This window comes from Paramisgurnus dabryanus, chromosome 9 (genome assembly GCF_030506205.2).
Source record: "Paramisgurnus dabryanus chromosome 9, PD_genome_1.1, whole genome shotgun sequence".
NCBI lineage: Eukaryota > Metazoa > Chordata > Actinopteri > Cypriniformes > Cobitidae > Paramisgurnus > Paramisgurnus dabryanus.
Genome location: NC_133345.1, coordinates 2,137,236 through 2,152,546, shown reverse-complemented (window position 1 = coordinate 2,152,546; position 15,311 = coordinate 2,137,236). Strand labels below are relative to the sequence as shown.

Below are 15,311 nucleotides of genomic sequence, written 5' to 3'. Positions count from 1 at the left end.
AATTCAATAATAAACTCAATTTAGGTTTATTTTTCTTACCCCACTGGCAGATATTTTTACTTGTTTTAAGCCTTAACCTATTACATTTTAGAATTTATTTCAGTAAACAAGACTTAAATTCTAAGCCACTTTGCTTATTAAGTAAATGTATCTCGATTTAAGAATTATTTTTTAACTCGAAAACATTAAGAAAATACTAAGTAAACGAACAAATTGGGATGTTCAAAACACTTAAATATTTTTTTTCACTCTACCCTTCATATTACAGCTGTCGAAAAACCACAGCAACGTTGACAGACCCGGAAGCCATGATACATTAGCAGTTTTTAAAATAAGTTAAATCTAGAATCCTTATTGGTTTTAGATACTTTAAAGCAATGAATGATCTTCTTTCTTTTGAATTGATTTGGTATTATGGAGGAGCTCTGTGTCTGGTTATTGAAGATGATTTGTTCTTTGCTCCTATGTTGGCTTATTTTTTTGTTATTTCCGTTACTATATATATTTTTTTCTTTGTTTTTTCTGATTTGAGGTTATGAAAATGTTTTAATTTGTAATAAAGGTTTTTTGAAAATTCTAAATTCTCTCTATCTCTCTCTCTCTCTCTCTCTCTCATGAGCGTGGATCAGATCCTGCATTAAAACATGAACTTCTGATTTGCTAGCTCAACGTTCTACCTCTGGGTTATACAATGAGAACGTATAGAGTTAAATGCCCGCTAGCCTCCACCCCAAAAGCCAGCGCCTTCGCCGGCTCCCCCTTTGGCTGCGTCTATTCCGGTATCGCTTCTCGGCCTTTTGGCTAAGATCAAGTGTAGTATCTGTTCTTATCAGTTTAATGTCTGATACGTCTCCTATCCGGGGACTATATGTTAAATGGATTTTTGACCTTCGGAAATGGAAGCGGAGCTTGCTCCTTCCACTCCATGCATCAACATGGTATTGCAGTGTTTCCATGAATGGTGCGCTCCCCATCTCGGGGATAAATAAGTCAAGTATAAAAAAAAGAATTTGCTTCTTTTGTGCGTGAATGACGGTGTTTTTTCTAATCCGTGTGTTTTAAAATTGCTGTGATTTCGTTGGCTTTATTGGTTTAACGAAAAGCTTGCGTGGAAATGAACACGCTGATAAAGAAATGTTTTTGTAATGTATTTAATTAATTTCTTTACAAGTTTGCGGAGGTGATACGAGGACGAATTAAACATCCTCGACACAGCTGAAGGCGCAACAAAAGCGAACGAGACCGATTGGAATGTTAAAAACACCTGAAAACTTTTTTCACTACCCTTCATACTACAGCTGTCGAAAAACCACAGCAACGTCGACAGACCTGGAAGCATAGCTGTACTTGTTTAACTCACAACGACAACGGGTAAGTCATTGAGCCCTGTGTTTTTATTTATCCACGTTCTAAAATTGCTATGCTTTCGTTGTTTCTTGATTGCTCTGTACATTTTTTTTGTTTCTATTCCACGTAAAGTTACTTTGTAATAACGAAACCATATATTTGAATGCGCAATTTAAATCCATTTGATTTAAATTGTTTCACATATTTCACTCTACACGGTTCAACCGGGCTGGAAACGGAATAAAAACAGGGTAGATCTCGAAGAATGTTTGGTCTCAGACGTGGCTTCGTGCGCTTTCCACCTGGTCACACACAGTAAATGAAATGTTAGTCGGACGGCCTCCGGGGGCGCCGTCGATGTGATCGGTCACAGGAAGATGCGGCCGTCTGGCCTCAAAGGGTGTCGCTCATACTTACCTGGCAGGGGAGACACCATGATCATGAAGGTGGTTCACCCAGGGCGAGGCTCAGCCATTGCACTCCGGTTGGGCTGACCCTTTGCGAATTCCCCAAATGTGGGAATCTCGACTGCAAAATTTCTGATAGTGGGGGACTGCGTTCGCGCTCTCCCCTGACCTTTGTGTTAAAAATAGATTCGCTTGTCGTTTTACGTAAAATCCAAGAGACGTCTAACCACGGCCCAAGAATACATTAGTCATCAAAAAAGCGGCTATTCAACGACTACATAACTTTTAATAGACAGCGAATAAGTGTCTAGGCTAAAACAAGGCTTAATTTGGGCTGTCAGTGAAAATCTAATAGCCGTTTGACCATTCCAAACGAATAGACTAGCCATTAAATAGAACCACAATCAAACGGCTACATGTCTAAGAGCACAAAATAATGCTTAGATGATTCTTTTACTTCCAATATAAGAGGTTCTCGGGAATGGCAATCATCCAAACTAATAAATTATAAAGGCTTTTATAAGAAAATGACAACAGTTAAACAACCTAGACAGCGTTGGGCAATACAAAATGCTAATAAATACAAGACAAATTGAAATATTGTACATGCATGTACATTAAACAAGCCAACAAATCTGCCAATGGGCTACGACAATTTTTCTTGAATTAAGTGTTTATATCTAGATTTGTTTCTTACCCCTTTGGCAGATTTATTTGCTTGTTTTAAGCCCAAATTCTGAGTTTTTTCTCCCTAAAGGCTAGGTTTATTTTCTTAGGGCATTTTGCTCATCAAAAATGCATCTTATTTTAAGACTTTCTAGATATTTGTATAGTTAAAACAGTTCGAAATAACAAGTAAGAAATGATTTTTTGCAATGTATTCATTCATTCGCTACCCTTCATACTACAGCTGTCGAAAAACCACAGCAACGTCGACAGACCTGGAAGCGTAGCTGTATTTGTTTAACTCACAAAGACAACGGGTAAAGTATTTTCTTGATTACCTAAATGACTTGCTGTAGGAAAATAAGTTTAGGTTTAAGGGGGGAAATACAGTTTAAAGGGATATTTCAATTTATGATGATAATTCTGTCATCATTTACTCATGCATACAGGCTTACAACAACACGAGGATTAGTTTTTTTCTGAGTAACACAAAAGAAGGTATTTTGAGGAATGATGGTAAACCCACAGCAGATAGTCACCATTGACTTCCATAGTAGGAATAAAAAAATATGATGGAATTTAATAGGTACCATCAACCGTGTGCTAACCATCACTTTGCAAAATATTTTCTTCATCATTTATCACGATACTTCCAAAATATTTTTTCCTACTAAGTCAATATTTCATTATTTGCTTTACAAGCTTAAAAATGATGGTGACAGGATTCCATGGTAATCACAAACAGGTAAACAAGTAAAATAATCACTATTTACTTTTAAAAGCATTTTGAAAATTGCTTGCTTATGCTGGGAGTAAAGGTATTTCATGCAAAAGGTATTTATTTCCTCTTTAAAAGGTAATGTATGCTTCTTTTAAAGCTGACACATTTGCCACATTAAAATAACAGAAATGTGTACTGTTTAAACTTTTTGGAGCCGGTGTGTCTGTGTTCTTGGGGCACACATCTACATGTAAAAGCAGAATTGCTTATTATTCTTCTCTATTTCTTGTATAGGTCAATTATGAGTGAAGAACCGTTCACCAAATGAAGACCGCAGCCAGGTGACGGGATCCTGTGGTAATCACAAACAGGTAAACCAGTAAAATAATCATCATTTAATGTTAAAATAATTTTGAAAATTGAAGTTCTGTGTGTTCTTATTGTACTTTATTTATTTCTGCAGGTAAGCACCATACCGTAAGCTTCATTCCCTTTATAACAGGTAAGGTTCATACTGTTTTATTCTTTTGTACTGTTTTATTCGTACTGTTTTAAATCATTCAGTAAATGCAAAGTTAAACTGATGTGTTTTTAATCTAGATTTAAAAGTGTCTACTGTTGAAGCACATCTGATCTCTTCTGAAAGCTGATAATAACTGAATGCTGAGGCACCTTGTTTTGAGTGAACCCTTGTTTTTTCTAAATGACCTGATCCTATTGATCCGAGTAATCGGTTTCATATTCGATTAGCATATCTGTCATGTATTGTAGCCATGAAGTGGTTTTTAAACAAGAAACAGTACTTTTTAAATCCATTGACCATTGCAATAATCGGCCCTGCTGGTGATGAAAGCATGAACAAGTTTCTCTAAGTCCTGTCTTGAGACAAAACCTCTAATTCTGGCAATATTTCTGAGATGGTAGTAAAAGCAGAATTCCTTATTATTTTTCTCTATCTCAGGCTCTACGGCATATATGTCATGATTTTATTTGTCTATTTATATGTCTATTTACAAGGACTGCCTTGGCCAAATGTTATTGTTAATTAATATTGAAGCAGTTATTTAACATAGGTCCTTTGAGTAGTGATTTGTGTAATGATCCATATATCTATTTTTATGTATATTTTTAACTTAGGAATGTGATTTTAAAACTCATATTTGTTATTGTATGACACCTCTCCTGTTATGAAAGTAAAAAATAAATGTATTTTCTGATGTCTTGCATTTCTGTTTTTAAACTGTTAATCCTTATCAAGTGCTATACATTAGAAAGTGGATATAGAGTGAAATGCACACGGTGAATAATGAACGCAGACCTTCAGTGCCGGACCTCTGACCCGCTAACCTCCATCCCGACAGCCAGCGCCTTCTCCGGATGCCATTGCGGTATCGCTTCTCGGCTTTTTGGGTAAGATCGAGTGGACACCGGGGACTACACGTTTAAATGGATTTTTGACCTTCGGCTATGGAAGCGAGGCTTGTTCCGTCCACTCCGTGCATCGACTCTGGCGCTTTCCGGGGACAAATAAGGTGAGTTTAAAATCAGAGTTTGCTTCTTTAGTGCGTGGTTGCCAGTTTGTTTGCCAGTCCGTGGTCCATAATACGTTCCGCGTTCGTGGTCTCTCCATCGCTCAGTACTTTTCTGTGTTTCTATTTTACGTAAAGCTAACACCAAAACGATTGTGGAAGGCGCTATATAGATTGTTCTCAAAGAAAAAAAAACGAGAAACAAACCCATGTGAATATGGGTCAAATTATCTAGGCGGAGCACTTCGTTCAAAGAAAAACGCAACAGAATTGTTTGCGTTGAACAAAGACAATGGTGCCTGCAGACATCGAATGTGTATTGTGGATAAAAAATGGCCAGTGGGGTGGGACAATTTTTCTTGAATTAAGTGTTTATGGGAAAAGTTCACGAATTTTTTCTTACCCTGTAGTCAGATTTATTTGCTTGTTTTAAGCATAAAATAACAGGAGAAGAAATTGTGTAGGGGGAGCAGAGGGTTTTTTTTCGTTCAAAGAAAAGCAGCGTGGCACGAATGAATGTTTGGCTGAAATGCTATCGTAATTTCCCCCTTAATTTTCCTTACAAACATGAAACCAGAGAGAAGGGTCAGTTGGCATCGAATTGCACCTTGTATTCGGTGATTGATTGAGGAAAAATATGCGTATGTGTATATATATACTTGTTTTGTTGAACAGAGACAATGGCCGCGTGCTCCAGCGTCACCTATATGCCTATTTCACAAAATGGCGGCTTTGACCGGAAGTAGGGAAAACATCGTTCAGGTTGCACCACTACGATGGCCACTCAATATAGTATGGACTGACAGCTGCTTTGTTTTCTCCTACACATGAATTTACTTGTAAAAATAACAATAACAGATATTGTCGATTGGTGTTATATTATTTTTTTAGCATTTCGTATTATCAAAATATATCATATGTTAGACAGCTTATCAATTTTAAATAAAATAACGAGACATACATAACTATTCGTGTCTGCTCCCGTTTATTGTAATGAGTGTGCACATTTGGAGAAATACTTAGACATTTTACTTCTTATTTCTTTAGACTGAATAATTATTTCTTATTAATTCCAAAGTATGCGACCCGATGATCTAATCGTGGTGTATGTGCTATTCCTCGTTTGTTTGCCTGCATCCATTGCTTTACGGCTTGCTTGTTGCGTTTAAATGCACATTTGATTTCTTTACCAGCATTGGATTTAGACCATTCAATGAGAAGAGTTAACAGCGTTTATTATGATTGATAAGCCCTCAACGGAGAATGAGGTCGGCATACATTAAAAGCCTTATTTTGTTTTTATCGTGTGCCTTCCAAAATGTATGCGACGAAACTTAAATCACGCAAAATATGAATGGTAACTAGACGTGCTTGTTGTGTGCAAGGAGTGCATTTATTTGTAAACTTTTGCTAAATCAAAATGGTTTATTTGTATTTGCTTTTTACCTGGGTTTTATCAGGTTCGCAGTCGGGACATTTTTAATCCATAGTGTATGCATAATTAATTTCAAAGAAATAAGAAGTAAAATGTGTAAGTATTCCTCAAAATGTGCTTTGGACTAAGTCCCCCGTCATCACAGCAAACGGGAGCAGACCCGAATAGGTATGGCTAGTTATTTTATTAAAAATTTCCAGCCGTCTGTAAATTTATGTTTGAAAGAAAAAAGTAAATTAATATCTTACTTACTGTTTTTGTCTTGTTTTCTAGTGAATATCTGACAATGCTTAAATGGAGATACATTTACTTGGTAAGCAAAGTGGCTTAAGATATTATGTATTGTAATAGAAAATTGTTATAAAAACGTTTTGTTTTTGCTGGGAATTCTTGTATATATTTCACAGCTATATAATTAATTATAATAACGCACTTTTTGTTGATAAACATGTTAAAAAATACATTAACACATAATAATGTGGCAACAAATCAAATGTGCATTTAAATGCAACAAGCAAAAATAAATAAATAAAGCAAATGCACGGAAAAGAAACGAGGAATAAAAGAAACACCGCGATTAAAAAAATCAGATCGCATACTTTGTAAAATAATTGAAATAAATTATAAAAATCAACAGGTTTATATTTAAAACAAATAAAAAATATCTGCCAGCGGGGTAAGAAAAATAAACTTAATTCTAGTTTCAACTTAATTCAATAATAAACTCAATTTAGGTTTATTTTTCTTACCCCACTGGCAGATATTTTTACTTGTTTTAAGCCTTAACCTATTACATTTTAGAATTTATTTCAGTAAACAAGACTTAAATTCTAAGCCACTTTGCTTATTAAGTAAATGTATCTCGATTTAAGAATTATTTTTTAACTCGAAAACATTAAGAAAATACTAAGTAAACGAACAAATTGGGATGTTCAAAACACTTAAATATTTTTTTTCACTCTACCCTTCATATTACAGCTGTCGAAAAACCACAGCAACGTTGACAGACCCGGAAGCCATGATACATTAGCAGTTTTTAAAATAAGTTAAATCTAGAATCCTTATTGGTTTTAGATACTTTAAAGCAATGAATGATCTTCTTTCTTTTGAATTGATTTGGTATTATGGAGGAGCTCTGTGTCTGGTTATTGAAGATGATTTGTTCTTTGCTCCTATGTTGGCTTATTTTTTTGTTATTTCCGTTACTATATATATTTTTTTCTTTGTTTTTTCTGATTTGAGGTTATGAAAATGTTTTAATTTGTAATAAAGGTTTTTTGAAAATTCTAAATTCTCTCTATCTCTCTCTCTCTCTCTCTCTCTCATGAGCGTGGATCAGATCCTGCATTAAAACATGAACTTCTGATTTGCTAGCTCAACGTTCTACCTCTGGGTTATACAATGAGAACGTATAGAGTTAAATGCCCGCTAGCCTCCACCCCAAAAGCCAGCGCCTTCGCCGGCTCCCCCTTTGGCTGCGTCTATTCCGGTATCGCTTCTCGGCCTTTTGGCTAAGATCAAGTGTAGTATCTGTTCTTATCAGTGGCAGGGGATTTTAATTGTGTTTTAAGCCAAAAGGATAGGAAGAGGGTAGGGGAAGATTTTAAGGTAGATAAAACATCGGTTTTATTGCAGGGTTTAGTGAGAGATTTTAAGTTAGTCGACTGTTTTAAACTAATGCATCAGAGAGAGGAGGGCTTCACCTGGTTCAGTGGTGATGGCACTAAAGCCTCTCGAATCGACTATGTTTTTACAAGAGACTGCCCGCCAACCGATGCTACATTGACCCCCCTTTTCTTTTCTGATCACATGATGCTGTCTTGCACCCTTTCACTGCCCACTGGTGTGACGGTAGGGGGAGGGCTGTGGAAGCTGAACTGTTCCCTTCTCGAGGATGACGAGGTAGCTAGACAATACAGGGAGCAGTTTAGCCAATGGCAGACCCTCCAAGACTTTTATGATTCACGTGCACAATGGTGGGAGATGGTAAAACACAGGACAAGGCAATTTTTTAGAAAAATAGGAAAGATGAAAAAAGACAGGGAGAAAAGACGCATGATGGGGCTGCAAAAAAGACTGCAGAGGTATTTTAATCTTTTAAATGAAGGATTGGATTTTAGTCAAGAAATTAAAGATGTTAAAGAGGAAATGTCAGCCTTAAGTGAAACTCAAAGCAAAGGAGTAATTTTAAGAAGTAGAGAAAGAGATATTGAGGAAGGGGAAAAATGCACCAGATATTTTTTTAAGAAGATTGTTACAAAGGCTAAAGCAATAACATCACTTAAAACAGATGGGAGGGAAGTGCATACAACAAAAGAAATTTTAAATGGAGTGACAGAATTCTATGAAAGTTTATATTGCAATAAAGAAGTAGAAAACGAGACAATAAAGGAAGTTTTAGAGTTTGTGGAAAAAAAGGTAAGTTGTGAAAATGTGTTTTTATCTCAAGATTTAACCATTTTAGAATTACATACTGCTCTTAAAAGTTTTAAACGAGGGAAGTCCCCAGGAATGGATGGACTCCCCCTGGAGTTTTATGTGACGTTTTGGGATATTTTAGCACATGATTTATTGACTGTTTTTAAGGAATTTGAGACTCTAGACAAACTTCCTGACAGCTTCAGAATAGGGATAGTTTCACTTTTACATAAGAAAGGAGACAAGACTGACCTTAAGACGTGGCGACCAATCACACTTTAAAATTTTGACATTAAACTTTTTAGTAAAATTTTAGCAACACGAATGTCTACTGTTTTAGAGGACATAATCCACCCGGATCAAGCATGTGCTGTGCCTGGGAGAAAGATCACGGACAGTCTAGTGCTGATTAGAGATGCCATCTGTTTTGCGAGAGACAGAAACATTCGGCTAGCAGTCCTAAATTTAGATTTTGAAAAAGCATTCGACCGGGTCTCGCACAAGTACCTGTTTCATGTACTGGAAAAAATGGGTTTCCCAGGGAGATTCATAGCTTGGGTGGGATTGCTGTACAGCGGCTTAGTCAGCAGAATTCTAGTTAACGGGCATCTTTCCCAAGCTGTAAATATATGCAGCGGCGTCCGTCAGGGGTGTCCTTTATCTCCCCTCCTGTATGTGGCATGTATGGAACCACTGGCACAGATCTTGAGAAGGGATAAATGGATTAAAGGACTAGACGTGCCTGGGACTGGTGGACTGACAGCGACCTGTGTTTTATATATGGATGACGTAACCCTTTTAACAACTGATGTTTTATCTTTACGAAGAGCAATGGACTTGACTGACTGGTACGGTCGGGCCTCAGGCGCTAAACTTAACAGAAGTAAGTCTGAGGCCCTGCTCTTCGGGCCGTGGGGGAACATTGACACAGGAGGACTGGATGTGGATTTTAAAGAAACAGACCTTAAAATTTTAGGAGTTAAATTTGACAAGGAGGGTGGTGGACGGGGAAACTGGACTGACTTGTTAGGGAAAGTTAGGAAAAGACTGGGGTTTTGGGGACAAAGACAGTTGACATTACATGGAAAAGTGCTGATTTTTAAAGCTGTAATTTTACCATTGCTTTTACTTGTATGTTCTGTTTTTAGTCCTACTAAACAATTTTTTACAGACCTGGAGAGGGCCGTGTTTTATTTCCTGTGGGGGTCCAAATGGGAACGTCTAAAGAGAGAGGTCGTAAAGAAAAGACCAGAAAATGGTGGGATAGGCCTCCCAGACCCACGACTGTTTTTAACAAGCCGATTTACTGCCCTGCACATTAGTTATGCAGTGACCCCATCCAACGAGAACAAGACGACAGCTATGGTCAGATATTGGATGGGGTCCTACCTGAGATTCTTAAAAGTTTTACCAGTTGATTTAAAAACTCCAGTATCTTTTAATTTGCCCCAACAGTACAGTTTTATCAAGACATTTTTAAAGAAATACATTTTAGAGACTCAAGATGTAAATATTTTAACAAATCACAAATCTCTTGTCTCTCTTGTACAGGACCGGGAGTCAGTGAGCCCAGTTCCAGGCCTCACTTTAGAGGAGGCCAAACAAGTATGGAGGAACACTGCCCACCCCGCTCTTCAGAACAGACACAAAGATTTGGCGTGGTTGGTGGCCCATGAGATCCTCCCAGTCAGGGCGGTAATGCACTCCCGGGGTATGGCCAAGAACCCAGTCTGTCCACAGACTGGGTGTAATCTACCGGAGACTGTTCGACATCTGCTCTGGGAGTGCGGTAATGCGAGGGACCTGTGGGCCAGAACCGGTCCCCTGTTTTTCCCGTGCCTGCCAGCAGGTGGGGTCCAGATGGACTACAAGCTCGCAGTCCTGGGGGTGGGTCGGGGCCTGAGGGTGTTGTCAGCACAAGAGTTCACCTCGCTCTGGCTCACCCTAAATGCCATTAAGGACACCATCTGGACCACCAGGAACCTGCTGGTGGGGAAACGTGTTACGGTGCCCCTCCACGCACGCGAGCGGATGGTCAGAACGGTGTTGCAGGGGCACCGGACATAATCATTCGGACGAAGGGGCCGGGGCAACACAGGGAGGTCCCAGCTTGCCACCGTGCCTGGCTGCCCGTAGATGCACCCAGACCACCACCGGCTACGGGAACAGCGGGCCAGCGGGCCGGAGGGTGGGGATCTCCGCTGGGCACCAAGAAAAAAATAAAAAAAGTTTGTTCTGTAGAGTGGGGTGATGGCCACGTTGGTAAGGGCTCACCCCGGCCCTGGACAATAAAGGACTTTAAAAAAAAAAAAAAAAAAAAAATTTTTAGGTTGTTGTTTTACAATTGTTAAAAACTTTATTTCATGCATTGTTTTATTCTTAAACTCATTGGCTTTTTACCCTTTTAACACCCAGAAAAGATTTTAATAGTCCCATCTCTTTAAAAAAGTCTTAAATGTTATTTATTGTCTGACGTTTTAAAGATATTTTATTGATATAAATGACTGTGACTGTGAATGTGAGTGTTTCTTTAAAGCCATGTTTGTTTTTGAAAAAAGATGACAATAAAAAATTTTCGAAAGAAAAAAATCTGTTCTTATCAGTTTAATGTCTGATACGTCTCCTATCCGGGGACTATATGTTAAATGGATTTTTGACCTTCGGAAATGGAAGCGGAGCTTGCTCCTTCCACTCCATGCATCAACATGGTATTACAGTGTTTCCATGAATGGTGCGCTCCCCATCTCGGGGATAAATAAGTCAAGTATAAAAAAAAGAATTTGCTTCTTTTGTGCGTGAATGACGGTGTTTTTTCTAATCCGTGTGTTTTAAAATTGCTGTGATTTCGTTGGCTTTATTGGTTTAACGAAAAGCTTGCGTGGAAATGAACACGCTGATAAAGAAATGTTTTTGTAATGTATTTAATTAATTTCTTTACAAGTTTGCGGAGGTGATACGAGGACGAATTAAACATCCTCGACACAGCTGAAGGCGCAACAAAAGCGAACGAGACCGATTGGAATGTTAAAAACACCTGAAAACTTTTTTCACTACCCTTCATACTACAGCTGTCGAAAAACCACAGCAACGTCGACAGACCTGGAAGCATAGCTGTACTTGTTTAACTCACAACGACAACGGGTAAGTCATTGAGCCCTGTGTTTTTATTTATCCACGTTCTAAAATTGCTATGCTTTCGTTGTTTCTTGATTGCTCTGTACATTTCTTTGTTTCTATTCCACGTAAAGTTACTTTGTAATAACGAAACCATATATTTGAATGCGCAATTTAAATCCATTTGATTTAAATTGTTTCACATATTTCACTCTACACGGTTCAACCGGGCTGGAAACGGAATAAAAACAGGGTAGATCTCGAAGAATGTTTGGTCTCAGACGTGGCTTCGTGCGCTTTCCACCTGGCCACACACAGTAAATGAAATGTTAGTCGGACGGCCTCCGGGGGCGCCGTCGATGTGATCGGTCACAGGAAGATGCGGCCGTCTGGCCTCAAAGGGTGTCGCTCATACTTACCTGGCAGGGGAGACACCATGATCATGAAGGTGGTTCACCCAGGGCGAGGCTCAGCCATTGCACTCCGGTTGGGCTGACCCTTTGCGAATTCCCCAAATGTGGGAATCTCGACTGCAAAATTTCTGATAGTGGGGGACTGCGTTCGCGCTCTCCCCTGACCTTTGTGTTAAAAATAGATTCGCTTGTCGTTTTACGTAAAATCCAAGAGACGTCTAACCACGGCCCAAGAATACATTAGTCATCAAAAAAGCGGCTATTCAACGACTACATAACTTTTAATAGACAGCGAATAAGTGTCTAGGCTAAAACAAGGCTTAATTTGGGCTGTCAGTGAAAATCTAATAGCCGTTTGACCATTCCAAACGAATACACTAGCCATTAAATAGAACCACAATCAAACGGCTACATGTCTAAGAGCACAAAATAATGCTTAGATGATTCTTTTACTTCCAATATAAGAGGTTCTCGGGAATGGCAATCATCCAAACTAATAAATTATAAAGGCTTTTATAAGAAAATGACAACAGTTAAACAACCTAGACAGCGTTGGGCAATACAAAATGCTAATAAATACAAGACAAATTGAAATATTGTACATGCATGTACATTAAACAAGCCAACAAATCTGCCAATGGGCTACGACAATTTTTCTTGAATTAAGTGTTTATATCTAGATTTGTTTCTTACCCCTTTGGCAGATTTATTTGCTTGTTTTAAGCCCAAATTCTGAGTTTTTTCTCCCTAAAGGCTAGGTTTATTTTCTTAGGGCATTTTGCTCATCAAAAAATGCATCTTATTTTAAGACTTTCTAGATATTTGTATAGTTAAAACAGTTCGAAATAACAAGTAAGAAATGATTTTTTGCAATGTATTCATTCATTCGCTACCCTTCATACTACAGCTGTCGAAAAACCACAGCAACGTCGACAGACCTGGAAGCGTAGCTGTATTTGTTTAACTCACAAAGACAACGGGTAAAGTATTTTCTTGATTACCTAAATGACTTGCTGTAGGAAAATAAGTTTAGGTTTAAGGGGGGAAATACAGTTTAAAGGGATATTTCAATTTATGATGATAATTCTGTCATCATTTACTCATGCATACAGGCTTACAACAACACGAGGATTAGTTTTTTTCTGAGTAACACAAAAGAAGGTATTTTGAGGAATGATGGTAAACCCACAGCAGATAGTCACCATTGACTTCCATAGTAGGAATAAAAAAATATGATGGAATTTAATAGGTACCATCAACCGTGTGCTAACCATCACTTTGCAAAATATTTTCTTCATCATTTATCACGATACTTCCAAAATATTTTTCCTACTAAGTCAATATTTCATTATTTGCTTTACAAGCTTAAAAATGATGGTGACAGGATTCCATGGTAATCACAAACAGGTAAACAAGTAAAATAATCACTATTTACTTTTAAAAGCATTTTGAAAATTGCTTGCTTATGCTGGGAGTAAAGGTATTTCATGCAAAAGGTATTTATTTCCTCTTTAAAAGGTAATGTATGCTTCTTTTAAAGCTGACACATTTGCCACATTAAAATAACAGAAATGTGTACTGTTTAAACTTTTTGGAGCCGGTGTGTCTGTGTTCTTGGGGCACACATCTACATGTAAAAGCAGAATTGCTTATTATTCTTCTCTATTTCTTGTATAGGTCAATTATGAGTGAAGAACCGTTCACCAAATGAAGACCGCAGCCAGGTGACGGGATCCTGTGGTAATCACAAACAGGTAAACCAGTAAAATAATCATCATTTAATGTTAAAATAATTTTGAAAATTGAAGTTCTGTGTGTTCTTATTGTACTTTATTTATTTCTGCAGGTAAGCACCATACCGTAAGCTTCATTCCCTTTATAACAGGTAAGGTTCATACTGTTTTATTCTTTTGTACTGTTTTATTCGTACTGTTTTAAATCATTCAGTAAATGCAAAGTTAAACTGATGTGTTTTTAATCTAGATTTAAAAGTGTCTACTGTTGAAGCACATCTGATCTCTTCTGAAAGCTGATAATAACTGAATGCTGAGGCACCTTGTTTTGAGTGAACCCTTGTTTTTTCTAAATGACCTGATCCTATTGATCCGAGTAATCGGTTTCATATTCGATTAGCATATCTGTCATGTATTGTAGCCATGAAGTGGTTTTTAAACAAGAAACAGTACTTTTTAAATCCATTGACCATTGCAATAATCGGCCCTGCTGGTGATGAAAGCATGAACAAGTTTCTCTAAGTCCTGTCTTGAGACAAAACCTCTAATTCTGGCAATATTTCTGAGATGGTAGTAAAAGCAGAATTCCTTATTATTTTTCTCTATCTCAGGCTCTACGGCATATATGTCATGATTTTATTTGTCTATTTATATGTCTATTTACAAGGACTGCCTTGGCCAAATGTTATTGTTAATTAATATTGAAGCAGTTATTTAACATAGGTCCTTTGAGTAGTGATTTGTGTAATGATCCATATATCTATTTTTATGTATATTTTTAACTTAGGAATGTGATTTTAAAGCTCATATTTGTTATTGTATGACACCTCTCATGTTATGAAAGTAAAAAATAAATGTATTTTCTGATGTCTTGCATTTCTGTTTTTAAACTGTTAATCCTTATCAAGTGCTATACATTAGAAAGTGGATATAGAGTGAAATGCACACGGTGAATAATGAACGCAGACCTTCAGTGCCGGACCTCTGACCCGCTAACCTCCATCCCGACAGCCAGCGCCTTCTCCGGATGCCATTGCGGTATCGCTTCTCGGCTTTTTGGGTAAGATCGAGTGGACACCGGGGACTACACGTTTAAATGGATTTTTGACCTTCGGCTATGGAAGCGAGGCTTGTTCCGTCCACTCCGTGCATCGACTCTGGCGCTTTCCGGGGACAAATAAGGTGAGTTTAAAATCAGAGTTTGCTTCTTTAGTGCGTGGTTGCCAGTTTGTTTGCCAGTCCGTGGTCCATAATACGTTCCGCGTTCGTGGTCTCTCCATCGCTCAGTACTTTTCTGTGTTTCTATTTTACGTAAAGCTAACACCAAAACGATTGTGGAAGGCGCTATATAGATTGTTCTCAAAGAAAAAAAAACGAGAAACAAACCCATGTGAATATGGGTCAAATTATCTAGGCGGAGCACTTCGTTCAAAGAAAAACGCAACAGAATTGTTTGCGTTGAACAAAGACAATGGTGCCTGCAGACATCGAATGTGTATTGTGGATAAAAAATGGCCAGTGGGGTGGG

The 15,311-nt window shown here is 37.9% G+C and overlaps 3 non-coding genes and 2 pseudogenes across 3 annotated transcripts; all 5 read left to right on the top strand.

Annotated features, from left to right (window-relative positions):
• Positions 1-781: 781 nt before the first annotated feature.
• Positions 782-972, top strand: LOC135764445 (U2 spliceosomal RNA). Its single transcript, XR_010539993.1, has one exon. It is a non-coding gene; the product is annotated as a U2 spliceosomal RNA (small nuclear RNA).
• A 784-nt stretch (positions 973-1,756) lies between these two features.
• On the top strand, positions 1,757-1,921 carry LOC135764302 (U1 spliceosomal RNA). Its single transcript, XR_010539857.1, has one exon. It is a non-coding gene; the product is annotated as a U1 spliceosomal RNA (small nuclear RNA).
• Positions 1,922-7,596: 5,675 nt separating this feature from the next.
• On the top strand, positions 7,597-7,681 carry LOC135764562 (U2 spliceosomal RNA; annotated as a pseudogene).
• Positions 7,682-11,092: 3,411 nt separating this feature from the next.
• On the top strand, positions 11,093-11,265 carry LOC135764557 (U2 spliceosomal RNA; annotated as a pseudogene).
• Positions 11,266-12,048: 783 nt separating this feature from the next.
• Positions 12,049-12,213, top strand: LOC135764301 (U1 spliceosomal RNA). Its single transcript, XR_010539856.1, has one exon. It is a non-coding gene; the product is annotated as a U1 spliceosomal RNA (small nuclear RNA).
• Positions 12,214-15,311: the final 3,098 nt, after the last annotated feature.